Consider the following 21,513-nt stretch of genomic DNA (forward strand, 5'->3'; position numbering starts at 1 on the left):
AATTATTCATGAGAGGCCAGACTACCCGGGTGTGCTGAGCTGTGGAGAACATAAGAAGTTCTTGGAAGGGAGTATTGTTTGCAACCACCTTGGATTAGACTGGATTAGACTCGAGTTCTAGTCCTGTCAGGGCAGGTAAAGTGGTATCTCCTTGGGCCTTGTCCCTGACTCACTGCTTATAAGTAAACTATCTTTCTCTTGTTTCTACTTCATTGGTTCATCTTCACTTTATGAGAAAAATCACATTCACACTCTCTATTTAATAAAATTCTACACCAGCAACAGTTGACTTTATAAAATTCTTAAAATTTGTCAGTTTGTTTTTGTTTCTACATATCTCTCCAAAGAAATAAGCCAGTGCTAACCATTTGTTTAGGACTTATAAATAAGCTGAAAAAGGGGAAAAAATTTAAAATCAAGGGACTGAATACCCTGAACCCTATCTGAAAGTCAATATTCACAAAATTAAATCATCTGAAACAAGGTAATAGATATAAACACATACATATACACATATATGTATGTGTATGTATACATCTATAATAGTTAAGTATATCACTAAATATATAATACATATCTAAAATATATAATTAAATAATGTCATATAATTTGGCAACATATCGATTTACTTGTTTACATACTCCCATTGTATCCTCTAATATTACCCAAAAGGAAATTATACCTTTTAATATATAAAGACTTTATAACAACCAAATAAAATTCTAGCAATAAGTGAAAAAAGAAAATTAAACTTGGGTATCATGAAGATATGTAGATCATAGGTGGAACTACAATAGAAGCAAGAGTTTAGAAATACAGTACAAAATATTGTGGAATATCTTTATAAACCCAAACTAGGAACTTTGTCATTTCTACCTTAAATAGTAATAGTGCCCTTGAATCATACTCATGCTCTTGATTTGGCTAACTGATCCCCTCAGTGGTAAGGGACCCATAGCTGGATCTGGGAAACAAGTCACAATCATATCGAAACATAAGCCCACTCTCCAATATCAAGCTACCATCAATCATGGGCTACAAGAGGGCCTACACCTATTAAACTCTCTCTATAAAAAAAAAAGTAAGGATTATTTCATTGGTCCTGGTGCTAACTTACTCTCCGTTGGAGAATCTGCTTCTCTTTTCAGATAGAAGCAGATCCTAAGGAGAGAGCTACTCCATCATACCTCAAAAGGGCCCCCGCTGAAAGTAAGGAAAATTGGCAAAACAAGCAAGGGTACTGTTTTCCCGATGAACCAGATACCAGCACATGGGAGAAGGAGACCAACACAGAGAAAAATCAATGCCTACCAAATCAGAGAGCCAGAGCCTCAGAGGCCCCCAACAACTCATCACTGAAGCAGACCAAAAATGAACCCATGGTTCAGGGAAATTTTGCGGAAGAGGGGGCGGAAAGAATGTCAGAGGCACATGTTGGGTCAGGATATGCAGAGACATTTTTCGTACCAATAACTGTGGGCTAACTCCACAATGCACGACCCATATACATCAACAAGGAGGGGCCAATGGGGAAGGGGTAGGTCATGGATGAGCCTAATAATGGTACCAAACTGCCTGTATTTGTTGAATAGAAAAGTAATTATATATATATATATGTCAGAGTATATCAGTATCTTTCATATGAGATAAAAACCTTTTCAATGTTTTTTTTTAATATATATTTATCAGAGTATGTAGTGATGGCTTAGTGGTTAACACTCTGGTCAGCAAAGTGAAAGGACCCAGGTTTGATTCCCAAGTACTCACCTAAAGCCAAATGCCAAAGGTGGCACATTCATCTGCAGTTTGTTTGCAATGGCTAGAGGCCTTGGTGTGCCCATTCTCTCTCTCTTTCTCTCTTTATGTCTCTCTCAAATAAATAATAAGATATTTTTAAGTTAAAAAAATTATTTACTTGCCAGCAGAAAGAGGATGGGCACATCAGGGCCTCTTGCCATTGCAGGATGCATGTGCCACTTTGTCCATTTGATTTGGAATGCTTGCCAACCCCTGTTAATAAGGTGATTATGTAATACAATTAAGACTTTGTTATATTTATTTTTATCTAAACTTGTGAATTTGTAAATTTAAACAATCATGACAAAATTTTCAATTTCTTCAAATGCAACCATACTTTTCAATTAAAAAATTAAAATAAGTAAATATAAAAATAAGTGGAAAAATTTAAGAGCATTTCATTAAGACTTTGTATCTTAGGGTGTGGTAGTTGGAGTTGATGTCCCCCAATAGATCCAAGAGTTTTACTCAAGCCTGTAACTTGGTGTCACTTTGGGTGGTACCCAGGGTCTAGCCCTGAGATGTGGGGCAGATCTGAATTCCAGTCTAAAGATGTGCAAAGAGCCGAGGTTCTACCTGGGCTCCTGAAGTGTTCTTGCTGGGGCTGGTGGTAGCTGCTTTCCTCTCTGCATGTACCTGAGAAAGGCTCCAGCTTCTTCTGCCATTACAGAACTTCCCATGAACCTGTAACATTTAACGAACTCCATTCCTCCTGTACACTGTGCGTGGTCTGGAAGTTCATCCCAGCAATATGAATGTGACTACGACAGGGTTAGCATTCTGTTTACATATACTACTTATGTGCATGAACCTCTGAGTAAAAAGTACAAATATAACAATCTGAAAAGGAATGTGTGAAATACTTATACACAAAATAATGGCCCAGTAAAACGGAGCTTATCCTTCTTCATTAAATGTTTCAGATGTTTCTATAAAGATGAATAGAAGAAAGAATATAGTCTAGTACTCCATAAAGATAATTTCACTTGGACTCAAAGTTCAAGTGTTTATCAAATTAGAAAATCTACCAACTAAGAAAGTTTACTGCAAGAAAAACAATGTGATCAATAACAGCTTTCTATGACAAACAAATGAAAACAAAAATATGTTTGAAGAAAATAATTATCAAAAAGATGTTAGAGGGCTGGAGAGATGACTTAGTGGTTAAACACTTGCCTGTGAAGCCTAAGGACCCTGGTTCAAGGCTTGATTCCCCAGGACCCACGTTAGCCAGATGCACAAGGGGGCACATGCATCTGGAGTTTGTTTGCAGTGGCTTGGAGGCCCTGGCCTGCCCATTCTCTCTCTCTCTCTCTCTCTCTGCCTCTTTCTCTCTCTGTCTATCTCTCTCAAATGAATAAATAAAAATTGAATAAATTTTTTTTTAAAAAAAAAGGATGCTAGAAGAATTTTTAAGCAGTCTTAAGTAATTCGAATGAAAATAAATTTAGGTATAGCTACATTTATATACATATATATGTACGCTCACACACAGGCACACAACCTGTGAAGACTCAAGTACGGACCATAAAACCGCACTGCTGAGATCACTTGCAGGCTTTTCCAGGCTGGTGGCTGCTCAAGGGAGACAGGCCAGAAAAGCACATTTGGTCTGATCCAATTTAGATATGCAAATTTTATCTTGTGTGTTTGAAAGGAACATTATGGTACTATGTAATCTGCATTTTTTCATTGTAATATATAATATTTCTAATCTAATAAGAACATCCCTCCACCATCTGCTTTAACCCTTGCCATGGTCTATGCTACCTGTTGTTGCCTTTCACTTTTAAACTATACTTCTATCTTTAAACTATAAAATAGGCTTCTTAGTGATAGACATATTTATGCAAGTCACCCTCACAATCAGGGAGAAAAATCTGAAGTGGTAATTAGTTGGTAACATATATTTTTAAGTAGAATCAGACAAAAACATCTTTGAAAGAATGAAAATTTGCATTAATCTATGTCATACATGCATTTTGGATGACTGTGATGGAAAGTTAAACTTTGGGATGAAAATTAAAATTTTTAATTAATGATATATCTTTACAAAAAGGCATTACAATCAACTAATATCTTTATCACTTTATCTAATAAACTTTGGAACAGTCATTATGGAAAGTAACTAATTAAAATCTATTTGTCATATATTAGAGAAACTTTTCTTATTATTCACAAGTTAGTAAATGCTTACATTAATTAATGATTGTAATGTTCATAGATACCAACATATAAGAGAAATAATCTGCCTTCATATCAATGGTTATGTCACTACTTCTAATATTTTTGACAATATTTTGTTTACATATAAGTAACTTGTGTAAGGCTAAGGTTTCAGGGAGACAAGATAGCACCAAATATCTATTCTAAGTTTTGTACTGCTGGTTGAAGCTCAATCATACTTGTTTCTTTTATTCAATAAAGAAGAAAGAGAAAGGACATGAGTCCCATTATGATTATGTGTAATATGCAGAGATATAGGAGGACAACTTACAGGAACAATTGTACTTATAGGTATGATAGTTAAAATAAACATTAAAACTAAAAATTATGGAATTATAAAAATTAAATATCCAAACTATCAAATATTTATTTTTACTTATATAAAGTGAAAACTCAAGATGAGAATTATGACGCCTCTGTTATTTCAGGCCATCCTGTGAAATAAATTTTGTTAATATGACTTTAGGATCAACAACCTCAGATTCTTTCCTGTAACCTCAGAAATGTTTTAGAAGTGGTTTTTATTTTCCTCTAAACTTCCTTCTGAATGCCCACATCTCTCTCAAAAATAAAATATTTTTTATAAAGGGGAATCTGATCTACCTTTATCGTGGCAAACACATGTTGGCCTCATCATTACCTTTGGTCTTCAGGAAAATATCGTTTCTTATTTTTTATTTTTTTCTGAGGTAGGGTCTCTAGGCCAGGCTGACCTGGAATTCTCTGTGGCCTTGAACTTACAGCAACCCTCCTACCTCTGCCTCTGGGTGCTGACATTAAAGGAATGCACCACCACACCCAGTGTCAGGAAAATATCTTAAAATTTTCCACAATTTGAGAGGACAGCACAGTATTCGTTGCACTCTTCCTATCTACATGTGGAGTGCCGCTTCTCATCACACTTATTCACAAAGTTGAGGCTTAAACAATTTAAGTAATTGGCCAACATTCCAGTCAAGGAGTGTTGAGGCTATGATCGTTATGTTTTGACACCAGATATCAATTAACTCAGAAAGCAACATACTTTATTATACATTTGTGAACTAAATGTGACCTTATTTGTTCAAGTATGGAAGTAGAAGTTTAAAAATGGTATGTTTGTGTATTCAATAAACCAATTAATTTAAACTATGTTTATAAGTATAGATAAGTTTCAAATACATAAAACTGGATGAACTCACAAAACAATTCTAATAGGATGTTCAATTAATTAACATTTTATAACACAAAAAGTATTTATAATACTAATAGTAGATATGGTTGCATATGACTTTCATATAAGATCGTTTTAAAAGCTGACATTAATGATTTATATCAATATTGTATTATAAATTATCTGTAAAAGCAGAGGATTCAATGGAAAGCTTTTAATCAAGTTTTTTCTCTTCTTAAAAAAATTTAATGGGCTGGAGAGATGGCTTAGCCGTTAAGCGCTTGCCTGTGAAGCCTGAGGACCCCGGTTCGAGGCTCGGTTCCCCAGGTCCCACGTTGGCCAGATGCACAGGGGGGCGCACGCGTCTGGAGTTCGTTTGCAGAGGCTGGAAGCCCTGGCGCGCCCATTCTCTCTCTCCCTCTATCTGTCTTTCTCTCTGTGTCGCTCTCAAATAAATAAATAAATAAAAATTTAAAAAGAAAAATTTTAAATACAGGTTTTACTGCATATGTAGGTACATTATGATTGTTAAATCTTATTTGTGTGGCATTCATTTACAGCAGCTGGATGCCCTGGTATGTCTAGTCTATCTCTTTCTATATGCCTATTTCTCTCCCTTTCTCTAATAAATAAATAAAATATAAAAAATTAAGTAAATAATAAAGGGGCTGGGGCAGTTGCTCAATGGTTAAGTACATTTGTTTGCAAAGCCTGATATCCAGGATTCAAATCCTCATTACCCACATAAAGCCTGATGCACAAAGTGTAGTAGGCATCTGGAATTAGTTTGCAGTGGCAACAGACTGGTGTACCCATCCTCACTCACTCTCAACCTCTTTTTCTCTGTTTTTCTATCTCTCAAATAACTAAATAAAATATTTTTAAAATGTAATATTACTTAAAATACATATCATGGCTAGTCACAAATAAAATCAAAATTGACTTTTTACTGTTTTCTAAATTATAAGTGAAAAAGGGCACTAACATTCTTTAATATTAAGTCATCTGCAGTCAGTAAAAGTTATGCTAGTAGCACACAAAATTTATCTTGAATCAAATTTACACAGAACACAATGCACAAGAAAACTCATCTTGTTATTTCACCTGCTATGACTTAAAAGTAATACCTCTTGCAAAACTTGGAATCATACTATGCAAGTTTCAGCAATCCATTTTCTCCATTAAAGGAGGGCTGGGGAGATGGGCTTACTGCACAAGCATGAGGATCTGAGTTTGGATTTCCAGTACTCACATAAAAGCCAGGTGTTGAGGCACACACCTATCATCCAGCACAGGGGATATAGAGACAAGGAATCCCTGGACTTGAGGATACCTAAGTCTAGCTGAATTAGTGACGTGTATGTTTATTTTGAAGTCTTATCTCAAACATAAAGTAAAGAGTAACCGAAGAAGACTCCTGATGACAACTCTGGCCTCCAAACAAATATTCCCCACTTGCACCTGCACACACATGTGTGCCCACATATATAAGAACATTTGTATGTGCATGCATGCCTACCACATAAACACACACATGCAAAAAATAACCAATAGCCTTTTCACTACTCTATGCTACTATGTTTTTGTAACTAACTTTATAAAAAAAATTATTCATTTATAAGAAAAGAGAGAGAAATAGAATGAAAGACAATGGGTGTGCCAGGGCCTCCAGCCATTACAAGCAAACTCCAGATACATGTGCCACTTTGTGCATCTGGCTTACGTGGGTACTGGGAAGCAAACCTGGATAGTTAGGCTTTGTGGGCAAGTGCTTTAATTGCTGGGGCATCTCTTCAGCCCATAACTTACATTTTAATTACTACAAAATCAAAAATCACTATAGCTCTATATCAGATTGCTTACAATATGTTACCTTTAAAAGCAACATTTTTATATATGTTCAAGTAAACTCAAGTTAAAATCATGCAAATAAACCACTAACTTAGGTCTGGAATTTTTTACATTTGGAAGCTTTTATAGCTTGCAGAAGTTAGTATATAACACAGAGAATTTTTATATATACCACAGTTTCCTCATTAATAATTTACAGTATTGTGTTAATATATTTTATAAATTGATATAGTATTATTAACAATAAATTTATGACTTACTCAGATAACCTTGGTTTTTCCCTAATATATTTTTGGTGGACTAATGTAGCTTTCCTGTGCCCATCCAGCATTCTGCCATTTACATTTTGTCAGCATATTTCCTTAAGCTTCTCTTGCCTGTGGGCACAGAAAATTCCTTATTTATGATGACCTTATCAGTTTTGAAGTGTACTTGTCAGGTATTTTATAAGCTCCATAAGAATTTGCCTAGTAGATTTTCTCAAGGTAATAATGAGATTATGAGTTATTCAGAAGAAAATTACAAAAGAAAAATGCAGTGTTTGTTATGGCATATCAAGGAAACCCATCACCAACATATCTGCCAATTATTGGTGGCCTCGAGTACCAAGCTGAGGTAGAGTTTTTCACATATCTGGGAAGTTTCTCTTTGTTTTCTTCCTCTAAATGCTCTACTCTTTGGTAAGAATCCACTATTTATATATAGAGAGAGGGAAATGACATATTTCTTGAGGGAAGACAATCTATAGGAATAATATGGAATTCTGTCTACCCTCACCCTTTTGTTAATTATTTTTTCCAAAAGTTATTTATATCAGAATGAATCAAAAGAACTTTATTATATTTATTTTATGAATTTGAGTCTAAGCCCATTTCTCTGTCTTCTCCAGAAGTTCTGGTTTTGTCCTGTTTGACCTCTGTGTTGGCTCATATGCTCCTTCATAAAAGTTACACATTCTATTGATATTTTGCTATAAAAACTTAAATGTACAGAAAGTTGAATAAACTAGTGTATTATATATTTGCCAGTTGGAGATTCAATCTATTACATTTTAATATTTATTATGGATAGCTCCCTTAATACATATAAATGTATATGTTTTCATGTTGAACAATTTTATGGTGAGTTGCAGTAAGCAGACTAGTTTGAGCAATCAAATCCCCAAAATAAGGATACTCCTTTATTCATGGCATTTCACATTTAGGCAATTAACAATAATTCTATCATATCATTTAATTTCCAACTTATACTCATTTTATCATTTATACTAAAGGATACTTCAGTGTTTTACCTACTTATTTATTTATTATTTATTTATTACTTTTGTTGAATCCAAGTCCCATGCCTCTTTAGCCTTTTTAACAACCTCAACCTCTCCAACCTCTTTCTGGGGTGTTTTTTTACTTACCTGACAAGATATTTGTGTACAAGTAAAGGTTTTTTGTTTTATTTTTCTCCTATTTATGTATTCAAAGAATATTCTAGTGATGAGTGTTTTTGCAGTTCATTACAGCACAAGAAGAAAGACAAAGGCCTTTTGCTATTTAATTTCATGTGTTTTATTTTAAAAAAATACTTCACTAATGAGTGTTTACTTAGTCATCAAACATGTTCATAGTAATTTCAAGCCAGTAGAGTGTCTGTCTGTATTCAATCTAAAAATTGGTCCCACAACTCCTGGCAGTTGGATGATAATCTCTTCATATTACCTGATGCCTTCTGAGAACTCAGGGCAATAGAGTTGTATGTTAGTGCTAGAGTTCTTGATTATACTTTTCAAGATTGTTTATCTTTTTTCCTCAGCAAGTTTCTCACATCAAAACCACAATTTAAAAATAAAACTGGAATTAACTCAAAGGTAACCAATAGATTAAAGGGGAAATGAAAAACTCTCATGAGCTTAGTGGAATTAAAGATATAACATTATCTTTAACTCTAGTGTGTTAAAATTTCAATTGTTCCAGTTACTCCCATCAGATAAATGATGTTCAGCATCTTGTAAGCAAAGTCATTGTTAAATGCAAAATATTTGAATATTTAAAAAAATAAAAATGACAAATTTACATATACTCCCCTTTATTTTTATTTTTTTATTGTCAACTTCCATAATTGTGAATAATGTTCCATGGTAATCCCCTCCCTTCCCTCACTTTCCTCTTTGAAACTCCATTCAATATCATATCCCCTCCCCCTCTCAATCAGTTTCTCCTATTTTGATGTCATGATCTTTTCTTACTATTATGATGGTCTTGTGTAGGTAGTATCAGGCACTGTGAGGTCATAGATATCCAGGACATTATGTGTCGGGAGGAGCACACTCATTTTGTGTCTGGAGAAGCACATTGTAAGGAGTCCTACCCTTCCTTTGGGTCTTATATTTTTTCCACCACCTCTTTCACAATGGACCCTGAGCCATGGAAGGTGTGTTTGAGATATTTCAGTGCTGAGCCATTCCTCTGTAACTCCTTCTCAGCAGCATAGTACCTTCTGAGTCATTCCAAGGTTAATGCCATCTGAAAAGAGAAGTTTCTATAACCAAAAGTGAGAGTATCATTAATATATGGGTATGAACATTAATAGAAGTGCTTACTGCACAGTTTGGTGAGCATAGTATATACTTTTTGCCAGACAGCAGCAGATGTTACACCCCTAGGGGTCATGACTACCCTTGTCATAGGTTTTCAGTATCATGGACATATTCCCTCCCCTGCAGTGGACCTCCAGTCAAATTAGAGGGTGGTTGGTTTTCCCCATAACAGAAGTACCACTATTGCACCTGTTGGCTCATTTTGCATGGCTGGCCAAATATAAGGCTTGCAGTATCCACTGTTGGGTATCTTCACTGGTGATTTCTCTCTCTCCCATTGAAATGTATGCTGTGTGGCCTTTTTCAGCTTTCTGTCAGCTAGTCTACATGGAGGAGGTTTTCAGCTCAGCTCCAGCAGGGTTTCTTAGTGACCTTGCAGCCCTACGTATGTGGAGTCTTCAGCAATAGGTTCTTGCCATCTATTCCTAGTGTGAAACCAAGGGCCTTGGCAATGACAAAAAACATCATATTATCATTAGATGCAGTAAAAGTATTAGATGCAGTTAAAGTATTTGACAAAATCTAACATTCCTTCATGATGAAAGTTTGACAGAGACTGGATATAGAAAGAACATATCTCAACATAATAAAGGCTATTTATGACAAGCCTACAGCCAACATAATACTAAACTGAGGAAAACTTGAAGTTTTCCACTAAAATCAGGAAAAGACAAGGGTGTCCACTGTCCCCACTATTATTTGATATAGTACTAGAAATCTTAGCCATAGCAATAAGGCAAGAGACACACATAAAAGGAACACAAATCGGAAAGGAGGAGATAAAATTATCATTATTTGCAGATGACATGATTCTCTACATAAAGGACCCTAAAGACATTGCCAGCAATCTATTAGAGTTGATAACACCTATAGCCATGTAGCAGGATACAAAATAAACACACAAATCCTATATAGCCTTCCTATATGCTAACAACAAACACACAGAAGATGAAATCAAAGAATTACTCCCATTCATAATTGTGTCAAAAAAAAAGAAAAGAAAAAAATCAAGGAATAAACCTAACCAAGGAAGTGAAGGATCTCTACAACTAAAACTTTAAAACACTCAAACAAGAAATTGCAGAAGATACTAGGAAATGGAAAGATATCCCTTATTCTTGGATTGGAAGAATCAATATTATGAAAATGGCAATCTTGCCAAAAGCAATTTACACATTTAATGCAATTCCCATCAAAATTCCAATGACATTTTTTAATGGAATAGAAAAAAATCCCAAAATTCATTTGAAAGCACAAAAAATCCCCTCAAATATCTAAAACAATTTTGAGTAACAAAAATAAGGCTGGTGGTATCACCACACCTGATTTTAACCTGTCCTACAGAGCCATAGTAACAAAAACAGCATGGTACTGGTACAAAAGCAAATATGTAGATCAATGGAACAGAATAGAGGACCCAGATGTAGATCCGGGTAGCTAATACCACCTGATCTTTGGCAAAAATGCTTTAAAAAAAAACTCATGGGAGAAAAGACAGCCTCTTTCGCAAATGGTGCTGGGAAAACTGGATATGTATCTGTAGAAGGATGAAAATAGATCCTTATTTCTCTCCACGCATAAGAATTATGTCCAAATGGATCAAAGACCTTAATATCAGACCTGAACCTCTGAAACTGCTAGAAGAAAAAGTAGGAGAAACCCTTCAACATATTGGTCTTGGCAAAGACTTTCTGAATATAACCTCAATTGCTCAGGCAATAAAACCACAGACTAATCACTGGGACCTCATAAAATGCAAAGCTTTTGTACAGCAAAAGACACTGTGAATAGAGCAGAGAGGAAACCTACAGAATGGGAGAAAATCTTTGCCAGCTATACATCTGACAGAAGATTAATACCTAGGATATACAAAGAACTGAAAGAATCAAATAATAAGAAATCAACTCAACTAAAAAATGGGCTATGGAACTAAATAGATCTCAAAAGAAACACAGATGGCATATAAACGTCTAAAAAAAAAAAAGTTCTACATCCCTAGTCATCAGCAAAATGCAGATTAAAACTACATTGAGATTCCATCTCACTCCTGTCAGATTGGCTACCATCATGAAAACAAATGACCATAAATGCTAGCGAGGATGTGGAAAAAGAGGAACCCATCTACACCATTGGTGGGAATGCAATCTGGTTCAGCCATTGTGGAAATCAGTGTGGATGTCCTTGAGACAGCCAAAAATAGACAATATGATCCAGCTATACCACTCCTTGGCATATATCTTAAAGACTAATCTCACTACTTTAGATACTTGCTCAACCATGTTTATTGCTGCTCTATTCACAATAGCTAGGAAATGGAAACAGACTAAATGTCCCCCAACTGATGAATGGATAATGAAGATGTGGCACATTTACACAATGGAGTTCTATTCAGTGGTAAATAAAAATGAAGTTATGAAATTTTCAGGAAAATGGATCGATCTGGAAAGGATTATACTAAGTGAGGTAACCCAGACCCAGAAAGCCAAACATCACATGTTCTCTCTCATATGTGGATCCTACCTACAAATGACTGGGCTTCTGTGTGAGTAGGAACAAAACTCAGTAGCAGAGGCCAGTAAGCTAGAAAGGAGATATAAAAGGAATAGAAAGGAAAGGAGGGGGGAATTATTAGGATGATAATGTATACATGTAAGTAGAAGAGCAGATTAATTGGGGTGAAATGGTCTAAGTAAGGTCAGGGGAAGAGACTGAGTAAAGCAAAGATGGAAGGAGGGCTGATCAAAATCTAAGAGGATATAAATAACTCATATGGAAACCTACTTTATGGGACAATGGAACAAACAGGAGCCTAATATTGCTACCAGCAAATTTTCAGTTCCAGGGATAGAATATCTCCCCCTTATTTTTAAACTATTTAAACATGAATATATAAGTTATATTGTCACAAAATATTTTGGAATTAAAGCAGGGATCAGAGGTTTAAAAAAAAGAAGAAGAAAAGTCCAGTCACTTACATAGTCATCTATACTGATGTACACTTCCAGGAAACAGTTGGAACCCAGCACCTGAAAGACCTAATGAAAATATCAAGAAGTTATAGAATGTGTGCAATTGTAACTTTCTAACTCCTACCAAACCAGATATCCAGACACAGAGGCTCCCAAGACCTTATCACTGAAGCAGACCTAAAATGAACCCAACATGGCTCAGGGAAATTTGTAGAAGAGGGGCCGGAAAGAATGTCAGAGCCACACATGGGTCATGATACACAGAGACATTGCTTCTTACCCATACCCGATGGCTAACCCCACAATGCACGACCCATATTCCCCAATGAGTAGAGTTCCTGAGGAGTGGGGAGGACAGGAAGGAGGCTAACAATGGTACCAACTTGACTGTATTCACAGAGTACAAAACTAATACAAAAAATTATGGAAATAAATTTAGGCAATTTAAGTAGTATAACAATTATATTAATTAACAATTATATTAAACTATATTTGACAATATCTTTGTTTACCTAAGCTTTTATTTATTTACTTACTTTCCAGGGCCTTTCTCAGTTTTGGACAGCATAATTGTCAGAATAAATCTGCCTTGAGTTTTGTTATCTTGTTCCACACCCATGTGCATCTTCAACAGGAGTACATGCATCTATGAAGAGGCCGAGCAAGTGGATTTACAAGTGATAAAATTAAGCTAGGGCTCATAAATGTACAGGAATATTACAGCAGCAAACAACCCCACATAGCTTCCCACCCCTCCTCTACATGGTCCCATTGGTAACGTTTTGCAGGCAACACCAGTGATCCCAGCGGTTGACTATACCACATGCTGGTGCCTTTGGAGATGACATGAAAGTCCAGCTTCTTCCATGACTATCTCTTTCCTCACAGCCCTCACAGTGTCCCTGGCCCATAATTACAGAGATTTTTTTTTTCTTTCCACTTGGAGAAGCTTTGTAAAATAGCTATTATACTACTATGTCTCTGTAGTTTAATTTAAATAAATGGTTGAACTGTAAGAACAAATTATTAGCTCAAATTAACCTGACTTTCTTATCAGTTTGGTACACTTACTGCTGTATGTGCTACAGAACTGTGGTAATTGGTTCTTACAGTTTATTCAATTTATTCCCATCAAATTGACCTTCAACTTAGTATCTAGATCCCTTTATAGCTATAGAACCATTGAATGTTTCACCTATGTTTCATAAGGCTGAAAACAGTTTGTCAGCTTTTAAATGTATTTTTCTTAGTATTTTAACCTATACTAGCATTGCCTAGACATTCATTTCTTTTGCATCATAAAGTTATATGCTTTTTATCTTATGAGTATAAAGTTTCCTCCCCTTTGTAACTAAATTAAAATTTAGCAACTGGGTCTCAACAACGATTCTATCTTAATGAGTTTTCATGAAAATAATTGTATCCATCTAGAAATAATTTTAATCACATCCTCAGTCAACATGATTTCTTGTCAGGGCCCTCTGTTTCCTCATTCAGAGTTTTCTTACATGATTCACTTTCACCGCTGACTTGTCTGATACTATGTTTTCAGAAGAGATATTAGCTGGAAAAGGAAGCAAACTTAAAAAAGAATTGCATACAAAACAGGGTAAGATATTCTAAAGAAATTATATCTCCTTTCAAAGGTTCTTACTAGGCAATTGGAAATATTAAATAAAGAAATGTATACAGGGAAAAGCAGCTTATCTGTGAGGCCATATTTTCATAATTATATGTAATACATGTTATGTGCAACTGAAATGGATATTTTATACTTTTTTCTTACTCAAGTAAAACATCATAAACAGTATCAATGAAACCACAATATTAGAACTCACATTATTCTGCTTTCCTATCCTTCTAAAAGGGTTGTCAATTTTTTGTGCTTCCATGGAAAAAATTCCATGAACATTTATGTACAGAAACACCTTTTCTTTATACATAAGCATACAATTACATGTGGCTAATAAATAATTTTAAGTCTGTGTTTATAGTTTCCACATTTTACATTGTAAATGAAAACCTTAAAATTTTATACGAACAATCAAAAGCACTGCAGTAAAATATTTCTCTTATTTTAATTCAAAATTACAGAACACTCTGGGATAAATTTCTTTACAAAACCTTGATTAAATTAGGTAGGCACAGCTGTATATAGAAGTCCAAGTCTAGCAAATATTTGTAATCTATTATATTCTCTGCTTTGGTGCTTAACAGTACATAAAGAGATTTTAAGCAAAGCGACGGGTTTAATCTATGCAGGCTTTACATCTAGGATGCTACACTGAGCCAGACTGTTATGAGAGGAAGTCAATGGTGCAACCACAATTTCTGAACTACGACAGTGAATTTTTAAAAACCCAGAGGAATTGCAGGCCCATTTACTCCATCTGGGGTACACAGTGAGATAAACAGGAGAAAGGGTGTTAGGAGAGTTCAGTTACTGCATATAATGATTCTTCCGGGTATTATGGGCTAACAAAACCTACGTTAGCATGTGCTGTGGGGTTTAGTGTCTTCCACAAAGTGGGAGAGACCGGCTTTTTATAGACAAACCAAAACTGCCTAAATAGCCAATATAGTCTCGTTTTAGAGTATCTAATAGCTGTTTTGTAACCTTTTGTAAACCCAGTTAAAATGGCTTCTTTAAAATCTTTATTTTTATAAGCAGGAGACTCAGTTTCACTATTTCAAATGTGATTTTATACAACAAAACTCAAAAACCAAAAATCAAATAGATACAGAGAGTAGAATCTGTCACACTTCATCTTAGTGATACCCAACAGTTTCACCCAGGAAACAGCAGAAAGGAGGAATGAGAACAGCTAACAGGAACAGTGTTGTCCTTGCAAGTTATTCCATGACTGCTTTTAGTCTGCGATGTGTTCCAGAGGCCCAATGATTATGATAGTCCTCTGCATAAAGAACCATATCTGAGGTCTAGATGACATTTCAGTAGCTTATTTAGTGTGCTCACCTTTAGAAGGGTATTTGAAAAATTAAACAAGCAAACAAATTGGTGGATCTTGACTAACAGAACATGCTCACAGTTATCATAAAGTAGAACCAAAATGATTGGAGGAAGTCCTAGAATGAAGCCAGTTTGAAATTTTATCCAGTATTAATTCTGCTATCCATATCCTCAGTTAGTGGTAGTATACCTGTAAAAACAATTTAAAAAACAATACATGATTAAATCAAATGCAAGTTTATAGTTCTTTCATTGGCACCCTATTTTACAACCTCTTTGTCTTTTTTATCCTGTGACCTCTTTCTATGTTGTCACACAGTACATGTTTTTGCACTTACTTTTTCTATACACATGAAAAATCATACTAAATGGTCACAGCCACTAACAAAATTATACCTGTTTATCCATTTATCTATTTATTTCCTTCTAAGAATAGGAGGTAGATTGAAATGACCTGTGGAAGTATAATAGAATTTTTCCAAGGGGATGATTGAAGAAAGTGGGTCTAATGACAATGAAGGAGAATAAGAACTTTCTACATGAATTTTCTACACTTTTGGACATAAATATATGCATATTTATCATAAATATTCTGAAACTAGTTATAACATTCTGCAATACCTGTGATATTTCTCAAAACTGATGAGTTTTTCATGATAGTATGTGATGACTGAGAATGTATTGGACAAGGAAAAACACTGCTAGACCAAATTTCAACAATAAATATGATAGACAGCTACATATGGATTTTCTTAAAAATATAATTTATTACAACTTGAGGATTGTCAAACAAGATAGAGAATAAATACCACTGAAACTCTTAACAAAGTATATAGCTCTCCAGTGCTACCTTAGACTATAAAATATATGTAGGAAAAATAAATAGGTACTATATTCTTTAACATAATTTTCCTGGATTCTAAACCTCATGAGAATTTTCAAAATGAATAAAATATAAATTATAGATGATAAAAAGCAAAACACATAAAGTATAGGTTCTGAGAAACTAATATAAATCCATATCTACAAAGGAATGAAAGTGTGTAACTTCAGCCTAAAATCTTAAGAGAATTTGGATATGTTTTTAAAGTGTATAATATGTGCTAAATGTTAGAATGATATTTCAGCTTTTGAATTCCAAATTCCAATAGTTAAGGAGTATGTGAAGTAGAGGGTTATAACAAAAATTATACTTTAAAGATGGTTTTGGACTAAATTTTTATCAGTTAAAATTTAATGTTATCAATCAAATAGATTTTCCTAAAAGAAGACATGTAATTTAGATTATATCAGAAGGATATGCCTAATGTACATTTTTGTCATCTGTAATTAATTATTAGTGGAATAGTTGGTTGGACTTACAAGAAGTGATTCTGGAAAATCAGCATAAAGTCAACAATATCTTAGGTCCTCATTTCCTGGTTTAAATCTTATAGTCTTTTATGTATATGTAATTTTTACAGTAGCTTAGAGTTCCTTGTCAATGCTAATTGCACCAATAAATTTAGACTACCTCAGATCCTTGTCTTATGAATTAAAAGAATGAAATCCATAGACCTAAAGTAAGACTTAGAAAGACTTTGTTAGAGTAAGAGAAAAAAAAGTATAGAGAGTTCTTGCCATGTGGAAGGCAGGAGAGGGTGGGGAGCCCACATGGACGTAGGGATCTATGAAAGATGGGGGAGGGAGCACTTACTAGAGCAGAGACCTGTAAGTTCAGGAAATGTGAAAAGCCCAAAAGAGGCTTTGCCCACTTAGTAGGAATCTATTTATAAACTTATTGTGGTGGGTTTTCCCCTTAGTCTCAGGTAAGCCTGAGAGAGATCTGAGGGGTCTGGGCACAGGAAGGGGTAGGCACACCTAGATTGGGATGAAAGGAAGAGCTGATTTGATGAGACTGGATCCAACTCTGAATTCTGTCTTAGCTGGAGCAGGCAGCCGGTGTCACATCTTTTTCATTCCCTCTTTTGGTCCCAATCCTGAGTAACTCCTCCTCATAATGTTTGTAAATTTGAGCAAAATATAATTACCCTTAATCTGTTCCTGACAACAATATGGTAAATTACAACTTGGGAACATAAATAATTATGGATATTAATGACTACATTAGAATATCTAACAATATCAAGTAATAGCTTTATTTAAAACTTCATATATATTCCTTTTCATATTTTAAAGTTTTATTTATTTATTTGAGAGAGAGACAGACAAACAGAATGGGCACGCCAGGGCCTCCAGCCACTGCAAATGAATTCCAGTTGCATGCACCACCCTGTGCATCTGGTTTACGTGGGTCCTGGGAATCTAACCTGGGTCCTCTGGCTTTGCAGGCAAGTGCCTTAACTGCTAAGCCATCCCTCCAGCCACTTTTTCATATATTTATGTTGAATTTTATGTTAACACTTGAATAAACTTAATATTCATCATAATCATGAAACTGGGGAAATACAAAGAAATAGACACAAAATATGGTTTTGATGGGTATAAACTACAATAGAGAGAATGAACATTAAGTTGTGAAAACTAATTTGCATGAACTAAATATGAAGTTTAAACAATGTTCAGGGAAGTCTCAGATATAAATAATGAAGAGACAAAATAAAAATATATAAATCAATTATTTCCAAAAGAGAAAAGTGCCATTTACTTACCTCCAAATTCCAGTGACAGAGACGGAAAGGAAGAAATTATGGCAAAAAATGCAGAAAACTATGTTTTTACAAACTGCACAAATAAGTAAAGCCAAAAGAAGTACCTATGGTAAGGACTACAAGACACATAGAAACATATGGATAGAAATTAATGCCAGATACTCTCAGGAAAAACAAAAAAAGTTTATGGCTTGGGGGTACATGAATATACAGCATATGTATAATATTATAACATTTATAATATATGTATGTGTTTTTTTCAAATAAAAATTGGGGATTAAAATCCATCTTTGGTTGACAATTCATAAATTTAAAGTAATCGCACTTACCAACTTATCCAATTTCAATATATGAAGGTTAAAAACTATTAATTATATCACAATATTTTAAAGCAAAAGAATAAAGTCAATTGCACACAACACCCCAACATGAAAGAACAGTGAGTATGTATGAGTATGCCTAACTTCATGCAAGCTGGAGTGGTATGCACCTGTCAAAGATCCTTCTTGGAAGGCAAAGGCAGGAAGATCTCTAGCTTGAGGCTAGCCTAGGCTACATAGTAAGACCTTATTTAAAACAGCTACATCTAGGATGGGGCCATGACTCAATAATTAAAAGCACTTGCTTTCAAAGCCTTCTGGATGATGTTCAAATTCTCATTATCTATGTAAAACCAGATGCTCAAAGTAATATATGTTTCTGGAGTTTTCAGAGGCAAGAAACACTAGTTCAGCCACACACACACACACACAAACACACACAAACACACACACACTTCCCTTTGTCTCTCTCTCACTCTCTCTCTTTTTCCTTTCCTTCTCTCAAATACATAAATATATTTTAAGCAGCTATGTCAAAACAAAAATTGGTATGTGTAAAAGAGTTTTTCAGTTAGTTAATGCAGTGTCCAAAATGTGCAAGCAGTTATTCATGAATATCTTTGTATTCAGGATAAAGAGAAAAGTATGTGAAGTAATTATGGTACATACAATTAAGCTCATGGTATTTTCTTCTTAGGATTTATGAGGTCAAGAGCAAGCAATATGAATAAATTACTAAAGATGAAAAATGTCATAATTAAAAAGTGTAGATTTTTTTTTAATCTAAAAAGGTGCAAGGTTTGATAATAGGAAGATAAACACAAACATTTCCCCTAAAATATTTCACTGGTTTTTACAGGATAAAGTCTTCAGCTGTTCTGTCAGAGTTAACCATGCCGTTAATGAAGAGAGTGGAAGAACTGCAGTGTGGTGTGTAGGTACTGGCATATGCTAAACTACCACTATAAACGGATGAGGAAGAATGAGACATCAGACAGGTATGGCCTTCTCAGTAGAAGCCAAACAGGCCAAAGGGTTAAAAACCAAAACTGGCCTAGCATTTATCATTTTGTGAAAATCTTGTGAAAAATGTTTCTAAACTTCATTAGTACTTAATGAAGGAAAATATTCAGAAATTTGACTATATTATTTTTCAAATCACTCACAGGAAAACCATCATACACAAAGTTGAAAGGCAAGTGGAAAAATAAGGGTATTAAGTGTAACAGATATTACAGAGCAATGTTTACCAGTTTTAAATATTAAAGAACTTTACAAATGAGAAACCTTTACTCATAATAAATTAACAAAGGAATGGGACACAGTGTTTATATTCAAAGATTGTCAGAAGTATTGGAAACATCATGGAAAACTAGCATATGAACATGACACTATGATGAGATAAATTAGGAAGTAATGAATTTGCTCCTTTTAAGTGGACTGCAACTTGATTGGGAAAGTGGCAAAGGCTAGATGAACGAATGATGGTAGGGAAAGGGCTGCAGTTAAAATCAAGGCGTTACTCTGAAATCACTATATGAGTATGGCTCCTCAATGTGGCTATAAAACTAAAATCTGTTCTCAGAAAATGAACCGTGTTGGGGATCCTCTACAAAGTCTGAAATTAGAATGGCAACTTTATCCACTAGGAAGGAAGCCCCATGCATGGTCAGAATGACAAAGCTGTCATTGCAGCTTGAGTCCACAGATATTTCAGTGCATCAGAATGAGAACACGCAGGACTACTAAGTGAGTAAGAAACAAGCTCTCTTATGTAAACTGTACTATATGCAACCTCATTGTAACAGCTTCTTAACCTTTACCCTAATTTATACACAGACTAATTATGTCTCTAATTATAGCTTCATGTGGGAGCATAGTGTTAGACTGAATTTAACATTGAATATGTTGAGACGCAAGTCTTGTATCAGTTACAGTAATTTTAAAAATTTTATCTATTTATTTGAAACCAAAAGAGGGAGTGAAGGAGGGAAGAGAGAAGAGAGCAAGAGAGATAGAGAGAATAGAAGCTCCAGGGCATCCTGCCACTGCAAATGAACTTCAGATGCATAGATCACTTTGTTCATCTGCCTTTACATGGGTACTGGGGAATTGAACCTAGGCCATCAGGCTTTGCAATATAGTGACTTTAACCATTGATCCATATCTCCAGTCCAGTAACTTGGTGGGGGAGTATTTTTTGAGATAGGGTCTTACTCTAGCCCAGGCCAGCCCAGTAATTTTTATGGATAAACAAATGCTTAACATTTAATATGTGTGAAGTATTGAGAATATTTACAGAGAAAAAAATTAAGTGTGATTTATGTAAATATGTACAGTTACCATGGATATGTGATCATCTTTATATTTTTCAATCTTGAAAACAAATTAAGAAGGTTAGAAGCTCAAAAGCATGCAAAATAAACCTGACATATGAATAAGGTGAAACAGAGATCCGAAAGCTATGTAAGACAAAGATATAGGATTGGTACTAAAATTATCTCCAGATTTTCTTGCAGCTAAGATAAAGAGACAAAAGTAACTAATTTTTTAAAAATAAAATGTATTTGTATATTTATTACCTTTTTCTATTATAGATTTATTGTATGAATACATTAAATACACAGATGACTCAATTTCAAAAACTTTACTACTGATTACACAGTTAAGAAAAGGATTATATTTGAGTTGCTGATTCAATTAAAATCTAGTTAATTTTTCATTTTCCTTCTGGTTGATTTTTGTTTCTTGATTTTAAAGTAAAGTCTCATTTTAGCCCAATCTGACCTGGAACTTATTTTGTAGCCCTGGATGGCCTTAAACTCATAGAAATCTCCCACCTCAGCTCCTGAAGTACTGGGACTAAAGGTATGAGTCACCACACCATGTTTAAAATGTAGCTGATTTATCTATTGAAATCCTACTGGTGTAAGTGGTCTTTCAAAATATCAGTCCATTATAGTGGCACCATATGCAAACTTCTCCTCA

The sequence above is a fragment of the Jaculus jaculus genome, chromosome 10 (assembly GCF_020740685.1).
Source record: "Jaculus jaculus isolate mJacJac1 chromosome 10, mJacJac1.mat.Y.cur, whole genome shotgun sequence".
NCBI lineage: Eukaryota > Metazoa > Chordata > Mammalia > Rodentia > Dipodidae > Jaculus > Jaculus jaculus.